This window comes from Panthera onca, chromosome B2 (assembly GCF_046562875.1).
Source record: "Panthera onca isolate mPanOnc1 chromosome B2, mPanOnc1 haplotype 2, whole genome shotgun sequence".
NCBI lineage: Eukaryota > Metazoa > Chordata > Mammalia > Carnivora > Felidae > Panthera > Panthera onca.
Window position 1 is genome coordinate 18,533,881 of NC_138343.1, and position 8,975 is coordinate 18,542,855.

Consider the following 8,975-nt stretch of genomic DNA (forward strand, 5'->3'; position numbering starts at 1 on the left):
TAACGATGTGTACTTTGTGGGGAAAAACAAGACAGAACTAAAATACTGAGTGACAATGGCTTCTAAGTCTGGGGGGATGGGTGACAAGAGTGAAAACATTCTATGGTTCCTGCCTTGTTTAGTTGGACAGTTAAGACAATGTGTTAAGACTTGTGACTTTGATATGGTATGCTAAAATTCCAAGGTCAGAACAGGTACGAATTCTGTTAGAGCAGTAGAGAAAATTTGAACTAAAAATTACTGTAAGATAGAGGGAAGAAAAAAGAAGGGACAAATAGAATGTACAGAAGAACAGAACATAAATGAATGAAAATATACCACACAGTAAATGTAAATGGACCAATTTCGTCAGCAACAGGATGGATTGTCAGACTGGATAAATATAAGACGTGGTTCTTGCTTTTTACAAGAAATACATCTAAACCATATGGAACTTGTACATGTTCACTGGGAGACAGCTGCAAAAATGTTCCCGGAAGCATTGTTTCTTCTAGAAACAAAGCAAAAAATAAAAAATAAAATAAAATAAAATAAAATAAAATAAAATAAATGAAATGAAATGAAACGAAACGAAATAAAAAACAAGAAAACTGCACACAACCCAGATGCCCTTCAATAGGAAAATGTATAAATTCATTTCAAATACAAATGAATTAGTTGGCACAAGGTAATGGAAAGAAACGACAACACAGATCAACGTGAACGAATCTTAAAAAACACGATGTTGGACATAAGGCATGTTTATAAACTTCAAACATACAAAACCAGAACATACTTAATGCCTGTGTAGTAAAGCCTCCCGAAACTATGGAATTCATATCTGGAAAATCTAGTGCAGTGATTTCTCTGTGTGGGTGGTGATAGATGAGTTTTCAGGGCCAGTTTTATGGACCCGTGACCAGTGTTGCTGTGCCGGTACCCACGTTTAGAAGGCCTTATGCTTGATCTCACCGTCTTGAAATTCTTGATAAATTTGGACAAGAGACCTTGCATTTTCAGTTTCTGTTGGGTTCCTCAAACCATGTAGCCAGTCCTAAGGGTAGCAATGTAAGGGGTTGCCCAGGAACGCTTGAGTTGTACTGGTCATGTTCTTTCTCAATCTGGGTGATGAGTACTCATCATTTGTTTTATATACTTTATGTATCGCGTTACACATATTTGCACATATGAAACATTTCATTTTACAAATTAATTTTAAATGTTACCTCCAGAGCCAACGGGTTTATAATACTCTCATCTGGAATACCTAGGCAAAAGAGTCACATAATCACTGCCTAGGTGGAATTGATATCTTATTTATATGGCTGCGATGTGGAAATTGGTCTGAGTTGTTGAGTAATTATACTTAAGCATATGCTTTCGACTCTATAAAACCCGGGTGAGTAATATCAGTTTGAGGGAAAAGAAGAGCCCTCTGTATTTCTTTACACAGTTGGATAACCAGCTGCTCTTGTTTTCATATTGCAAGTGCATTTCCTTTGCAAACTTGTTAGCTCCTGCATTATTTGGAGGCTCTGCCTTTTAAAAGCAGGCAGCACTTAAAAACTACAGGGCAGAACCTATCTGATTCGATTGCTGTCACCAGCAGCTGGTGCACCCAGCGTCCTCTGAGGAAGTGAGCTGCCCTCTAGCCACTGTGGATATTGTCAGACCCAGCACATCTGCTGTCGTCGGTGGCTCACTGCGCTTGGTGCCACTGTAGGGGCCAACGTGCCATTCATGTGCAGTTTGGCAGCGTCGAAACCCACACATAGAGACAGCTGGTGAAATAGTTTGCTAAGTGGTGCGCCCCCCTTTCATCTAGCCACCTGGATGATTCTGAGAGGCACAATGTGACCATCACTCTTTAATGCATTGGCCAAACTTCTTGGGAGTTTTCAAAAGCAATACAACATGCTCAGTGTTTCAGTACAGCTCCCAAAGCACTCTTGCTTGTTTCAGCTTAATTGTATCTCTTAAGTGCCTCTTGACTCTGACCTTCAATCCCCTCTCACCGTCTATCATTATGCTTCTGCTCTCTCAAGTGCAACGACGTGCAGGGACTCTGGTATTATGCATCCATTCCTTCAGTCACTCAATAACAGTTTATAGAATGTCTTAAACCTTAACTCTCACTCACAGGTTTTCAAGTTTTGGTTTCCTTTGCCTCATCTTTCTTTCTTTCTTTCTTTCTTTTCTTTCTTTCTTTCTTTCTTTCTTTCTTTCTTTCTTTCTTTTTTTCTTTCTTTCTTTCTTTCTTTTCTAGCGGCTCTGATTTATGGGTTGAAGGGCCTATGCTTCCTGGGTTTATTCTTTTTTTTTGGGGGGGGTGGGGTAAGTTTATTTACTTATTCTGAGAGAGAGAAAGAGAGAGAGAGAGAGAAGCAGAAAGAGAGGGGGAGCGAGAATCCCAAGCAGGCTCCACCGTCAGCTCGGAGCCTGACACAGGGCTCCATCCCATGATCATGAGATCATGACCTGAGCTAAAATCAAGAGTCAGGTGCTTAACTGACTGAGCTACACAGGCATTTATTCTTTATGGCAATGTTTTTCAAGCTCCGAACCACTCCCTTCTTTACACCAATCCATCCGTGATCTTTTCTGTTTTGTGGTGGATTCTGGAAGCTGCTGTGCTCCTTAGAGGTTCCTTGATGAATTCTCGGATGGCAGAAATTAAAACGAAATACAAAAAAAAAATACAACCTTTGGAAACCATAATTTATATAAAAGCGAGCTTCACCTGTACCTGTTGCTCTCAAATACAGTGATCGACCTACAACTTCAAAAGTAATGAACACTTTTAGCTGAAAATGTGAGCTGCATTGCCAAAATATTACCAAAATGTTACGTGGTTGCCCAGGTAACTAGAACCACTTTCTAGTTCCTACTCGTTGGTCAAATTTGGTGAGTCTAGATAATCTTAGTGGCAGAAGTCTTGCCACGAATTAAACCAACAATGAGTTGAGTACTTATTTTGTGCAAGGCATTATGGGACATACAGGAGGTGCAAGATACAGTTACCTCTTTTGAGGAACTTAAATCTCTTAGTAGAGATTTATGTATATAAAAGGATATTTATAACACGAGTGGCCGATGAATCATCCAGGTATTAAGTGCAGTAGGAAAGCAGAAAAAAAGAATGATGATTGGTGGCTGGGATCATCAGAGAAACATAGAGGCAAGGGCCATTTCTCCATACTAAATTAGACTCTTTAAAGTCAGGTAGGCTTATTATTTCTGCAGATAGTTCACTCTATACAGAGAAAACACTAGATTCCTCTATTCTTTACTTGTTCATTGCTTGAGACAGATTTATTTTGAATTATTGTTGGATGTCTTCCTCTTTTGTTTCTTTTAAATTGAGTGCACGTTTGCGGATTTAATTGCTTACTTGTTTCCTTGGAAGGTTAGGTCAATGAAATTTCTTCTAAGAATGGAGTCCTTATTTGGGGTTATGTGTTCTTTTTTACTGTTAATAATGAGTTTGATTCATTGTAAGCTAATTACACCTACGGGAGTTATTGAATGTCAGGGCTTTGGTGGTGACAGGACCCCACGTCTTAGAAACAGATGGGCCAGAGTTTGTATCCAACTTCTGCTCACCCTAGTATTTATTCAATTTATTTAGTCTCTTAGCCTCAGTTTCTTTATCTGATGAATGAGGGAACATCTCATTGAATATTTATTTTATAGGATCACAGAGGATGATATATACGATACTTCTGTTTGATTCGTATAGGGTGTCCTATATACACTAGCAACTGTCGTTATTATTTTCCTTTTCTAGTTATCCCAATTCATTTCATATATGCGAGGGGGCTTCTGCTGAACACACAAAAGAAGTCTGTAATTTTAGGAAATATTTTGAGTTCGCTGGATTAAACTAAAGCCTTTTTAAAGTTAATGCTTTCAACAACTGTACTGGCTAGAGAACGCCTTTTTTTTTTTTTTTTCATGTTGTTTAGATCTTAAGGGTACTTCGTGGGTGGTCTGCCAATTGAGTTTCTTCTTGATTTTTTTTTTCTTTTTAAGCAGAGTATCTATAATGCCTAAAATGGGTATTTTGCCAATTTTCACATGCCTTGTTTTCTCTTCTCAAATCAACATGTCTCTGTATTTATACAATTCAGAGTTCAAACAACATTCATTACACTGCTGTCACTGTACATAAAGACAATCCAAACTTGTTATGCCCGAATAGAAAACACGATCCAACTAAGTGAGCAGATGTGTTATAGGAGCAAAGCCTCACCATGTTGTTCCTATTTATTCTCTGCCTGGTTTGGAGGGTGTGCCTGGTGCCGTGAGGTGGTGGTTAAAGGGTCTTGCCAATTGAGCTCATTTAATGAAACGTTTTATGCACATTTTGTTTCTCTGTTCTGTTGCACTGCCCTTGGGTGACAGAATGGTTTTTAGGAAGTTTGGCGAAACTTGTCCAGCCTTTGAAAGGACTTTAGAAAATGTTTTATAGTTACACAAATGAATTGTGTTTATTTCAGAAAACAAGACATGCTTTCCTAATTTTGCAGCTAAGACCGTGAGCTTTCAAAATGCAGGATGTTCCTGCGCGATCCCCCTCCAGGTTTCAAAATTTACACCACGTTTTCCTCATGGTATTATACTTGTCTTCTGTGTCTTTTTTTACACCGTTCCCTTATCACAGAATGAGAAAATACAAGCACTTGTCTGTGGAAAGGAGTCCCAGAATCCCTTGTCAGACAGAAGTCTTCATGAAAATGAAATTCAAATAATATGAGCCTTCTCCTTAGGCTCTTTCTGTGGTTAGTATTACTTCTCGGGATCAGGGGAAGGCAGGGGAGACTGTCCATCAGCACTAAGCCCAAGGAGTTCATGCTGCGGTCCTGCCCCAGTTCTCAAGTGTTGCTTGCTGATATTTCCAGGATGTGCGCTAGGATTTTGAAGGAAGACGCCAGTTGTTCCAGTGTTTGTTAATACTTCATAATAAAATTGAAAAGAATACCTGGTAATGATTGGCATTTGAGAAAGGAATGATTTCCAAATTCTGCATCCCTCCAGCCAGGTTCTGTTTGGAAAAACAGTCCCTTCCCCTCTGATTATTTGTTACAATATTGTTAGGAATTACTGTCCTGAGTCCCTCTCTTTTTCCGTCTTTCTGATTTTCCATTGGCCTGGGGTATGTTTCTGAACTCCTGACCAAAGACTGTTTACACTCATCAATATTTATTTGATGGGCACTACCCCCATGACAGGGGCTCCGGGAAGTGCAAAGAGCTTACACACGGAGTGAACAGCCTGCATTCACCCTCCGATTCTCTATTCACTCCCTGTGGCGGTAGAGAAGGATGTCAGCCTCTTCTGATTTGTGATTCTTTACCTGAGCACACAGGAATACCTGCCATTTAGCGCCTTCCTCCAAGGCCTGTGTTTTAGGACAACTGCATAGTTATCAGCTGCCTCCTCCCTATGTAATGGGTCTTGCTTAACTTAAAAACAAACAAACAAAAAAATATGACAATGAACGTTCTAAGACGCAATGAGACAGACAACAGTCAAAGGATTGGGGGTGTTTGTTTCAAAGTGCCTGTGAAATACAGTATTACTCACTCTGCCCTCAGTCCCTTGGCAAAATGTGATTCTTCCTGTCTTGGGCAGGGAAAGACACCTACAAGGGCCCACTGGGTGGCCATGGTGGCCCCTGGGGAGTTTGTCTGCAGCACACAGGCACGCTCTATGGTGAAGTCCAGGATTTAGAAGATTTGCTCTTCCTGGGAATGAAGCCCAGAGTGCGAACCCTTGGTGACATCTAACTAACTTCAGGATCAGAGCTGACATCCAAAAACACAGCTAGCTCTCCTGATGCAGAAAACTGCAGGGCAAAGGTTGGCTTTTCCTTTTAATTCCTTAATTGACCCATGACAAAGGAGGCAAGTAGAATTTCACAATTTCTGGACAAGGAGGCTAAAGCCAGAGACACTGCAGGGATGCACGTTTTTCTCGAACCTTGCCGCAAGTGATTAGTTTGGTCATGGGACATAGGTATCTTGCTTCGCTTTGCTTAAGGGTTCTCCCTTGTATTAGCCCTGCATGTTTTGCATGAGGATATAAAAGGGTGTGGTTAGTGTTAAATGAGATTAACAACATTTAGCATGGTGTCTGGTCCTGAGTAGACTTAATAAATGTAAATAAAGACCCTTAGCCTCACTACCTCTTCCCACCACAACAGAGCTGCTGTTTAAATACCACTAGTAGTGGGTTCTCAAGCTTTCTATCTGCTGTTTTTCCCTGTTGTCTTTATGGAATCCTTCTTTTTTCACTTTGCTACTTCCCATATGGCTGATTATGCCACCGCGGCCACCGAATAAATATTCTGTGTATAACACCTGCTCCAAACCACCTTGTCTGGGCTGTGGTGGAGAGGGAAGCTTTAAACCCATTGAGTGTTCTTTATTTTTATTCTGTTTTTTAAACCCATTTGGTTTTAGACAAGGAACAAAAATTAGTTTAAGAATGACGTGTACTACTCTCCCCTGTTTCTAAGACTCTGTTACCGTTTAATTCCTTCTCTCTACCTCCCTCCCTGACGGTGCCTGGTTAAAGGCTTCCTGTTTAATCATGTCGTGTTTACTTCTACGTGAGCTTATATGAATTATGTAGGTCACCAGTGTCGTCACTCTGCAGGATGAAGAGATATTTGGTTTGGGAAAGGATCCCCAAGACAGCCTCATTCCTGGGTCTCCCCACCACCCATCCCCAAGCAAATGCCGGTGTGTAATGAGACTTTTTTTGGACACCAGCGTTTCCCCTTAAAAGTGATTAAAGGCTACAGGCCTTCACCGCAGAGCTGGTTGATATAACATGATGTAGCAGAGCATTTTGAGTTTATACAATGTTATGTTTGAAATGAAAGGAGAAGATTGACTTTTAGTTCTTATTTGAGCTCTGGGTGTGTGTGCACGCGAGCGTGCATGTGTGCACACGCCTGGTCAGTCCAGTTCCTGAAAGCCTGGTCACCTTCGATGTGGATCAGGACCACACTTACCTATCTCAGAGAGGCCTGTGCGGCCACAATCATACTTGTCAAGACCCAGCATGCATCCTCTGGCTGTTCAAGGTAGAACCCATCTCCTTCAGATCTGCAGGCACCCCAGGGAGGCCAAACCAGGAGGTGACCTCACGTGTTGGCTGTTTTTCCCCTGGATTACTAGTCTGTGTGAAGACCAATTTACTCAGAGCAACAAACAAATGAAACTTGTTTGCAGCCCCACCCTGACAACTAGAAAGACAGCCCCTAATCAGACAGCTCGCATCCAAAATACATACAGTATTTTGAGACACAAATGATCAGTTAAAAGAATAGGCATGCATTTGCAAAATTTTCTGGATCGGATTGAACAGAATTTCTATATACCAAAACAAGTGGAAAGGCTGCCCTAAGTTAGCAAATCCAGTAGTCTTGATGAACATATCAATCCTCGTAACTGCAGAATATAAACTGATTCTTTGGGGGAAGAAGAAAGAAGATAGTAATTCTATTTCTTTTCTTGAAAACCTACTTGGTCATGTATCTAATCGCTTGAAAACAGTACGCATGCAAGGTCAAATGTTTTAAGAAGGTGGATATCTGCTGGATGCCCTGAAAGAATCAGTGCATTTATAAAGGAAATAAGGCCAAAATTGATCTCATACTTTGGGCCAAGGGAGTGGGGATAGAGAAACATACCGGTTGAAACCAACTCAAGAAGGTACAGAGCCTGAAGGCTAACCATTTCATGAAGATTGTGTGGAAGATTTAGCACTGGAATATTTATTTTCTATTCCATACAACTTTTATGTTCCAGGTATGGTGTAAGCCTAGGTCTAGAAAAGACATCTACCTTCACTCAAATGGTTTACATCCTTGAAGGGGAGGAAAACAAACGAAGGATATGGAGCCATGCGGTGTTAAGACAACTGAAGGAAGATAGCTTGGGAAGAAGTAAGCATTAAGAGAGGGAAGAAAAGGATTCATAGACAATACAAAGGGAAATCTAATGGGATGTAGCCTTCAGGAAACCAGCCAAGATGTTTGTATATAAAAACTCTACTTATTAGACACTAATCTTAAGCAAATAAGGTAGAAGGGGCTCTGAGTGTTTCTGAGTCATGTCCTAGTAATATTCACTGGGAATACCATAAAATGGGATTCAGATATCAGCCAACAATATTGGAGGATAATCGGGGGAATTTGATAATCTGGGAAATTTGATCATGAGTATTTAGATTTCAGAGATTGAGATTGGCCAAAAGATAAGATTTCATATGAGAAACTCCTTTGAGATTATTCAGAATAATGATTCTCAGCCCCAGTTGTATATTTTAGAGTCACCTGGGGAGATTTTATGAGACTATTTTCATAATGGAAACTTCTAGAGATTCAAGGGAGGGGCATAAGCATATTATAAGTGACTCCAGTGTGCAATCAGATAAAATCACTGATCTAGAGTAGTTGGTCAGAAGTATAAAAAGGGGAGCAAGGAAGATCCCCCAACATACAGTCTAGGTCAGTATTTTTCAAATTCAAGCATACGTCAACATAATTTGGATATTATAATGTAGGGTTGCTCTCCCTACCTTCAGAATTTCTGATTTATTAGATCTGGGGCGTAAGTTCTGAGAATTTGAATTCCTCACTTGTTTCCAGGTGATATTGATGTTCTTGGACCAAGGACCACATTTTATTTTATTTTATTTCATTTTATTTAAAAAAATTTTTTTTAAGTTTTATTTATTTGAGAGAGAGACAGAGAGAGTGAGTGGGGGAGGGGCAGAGAGAGGGAGAGAGAGAGAATCCCAAGCAGGCTCTGTGCTGTCAGCACGGAGCCCGACGCGGGGCTTGAACTCACACACTGTGAGATCATGACCTGAGCCGAAACCAAGAGTCGGACTCTTAACCGACTGAGCCCCCCAGGCGCCCCAGCAAGGACCACATTTTAAGTACCACTAGACTAGGTACACCATAGAAGAGGAAGGTGGAT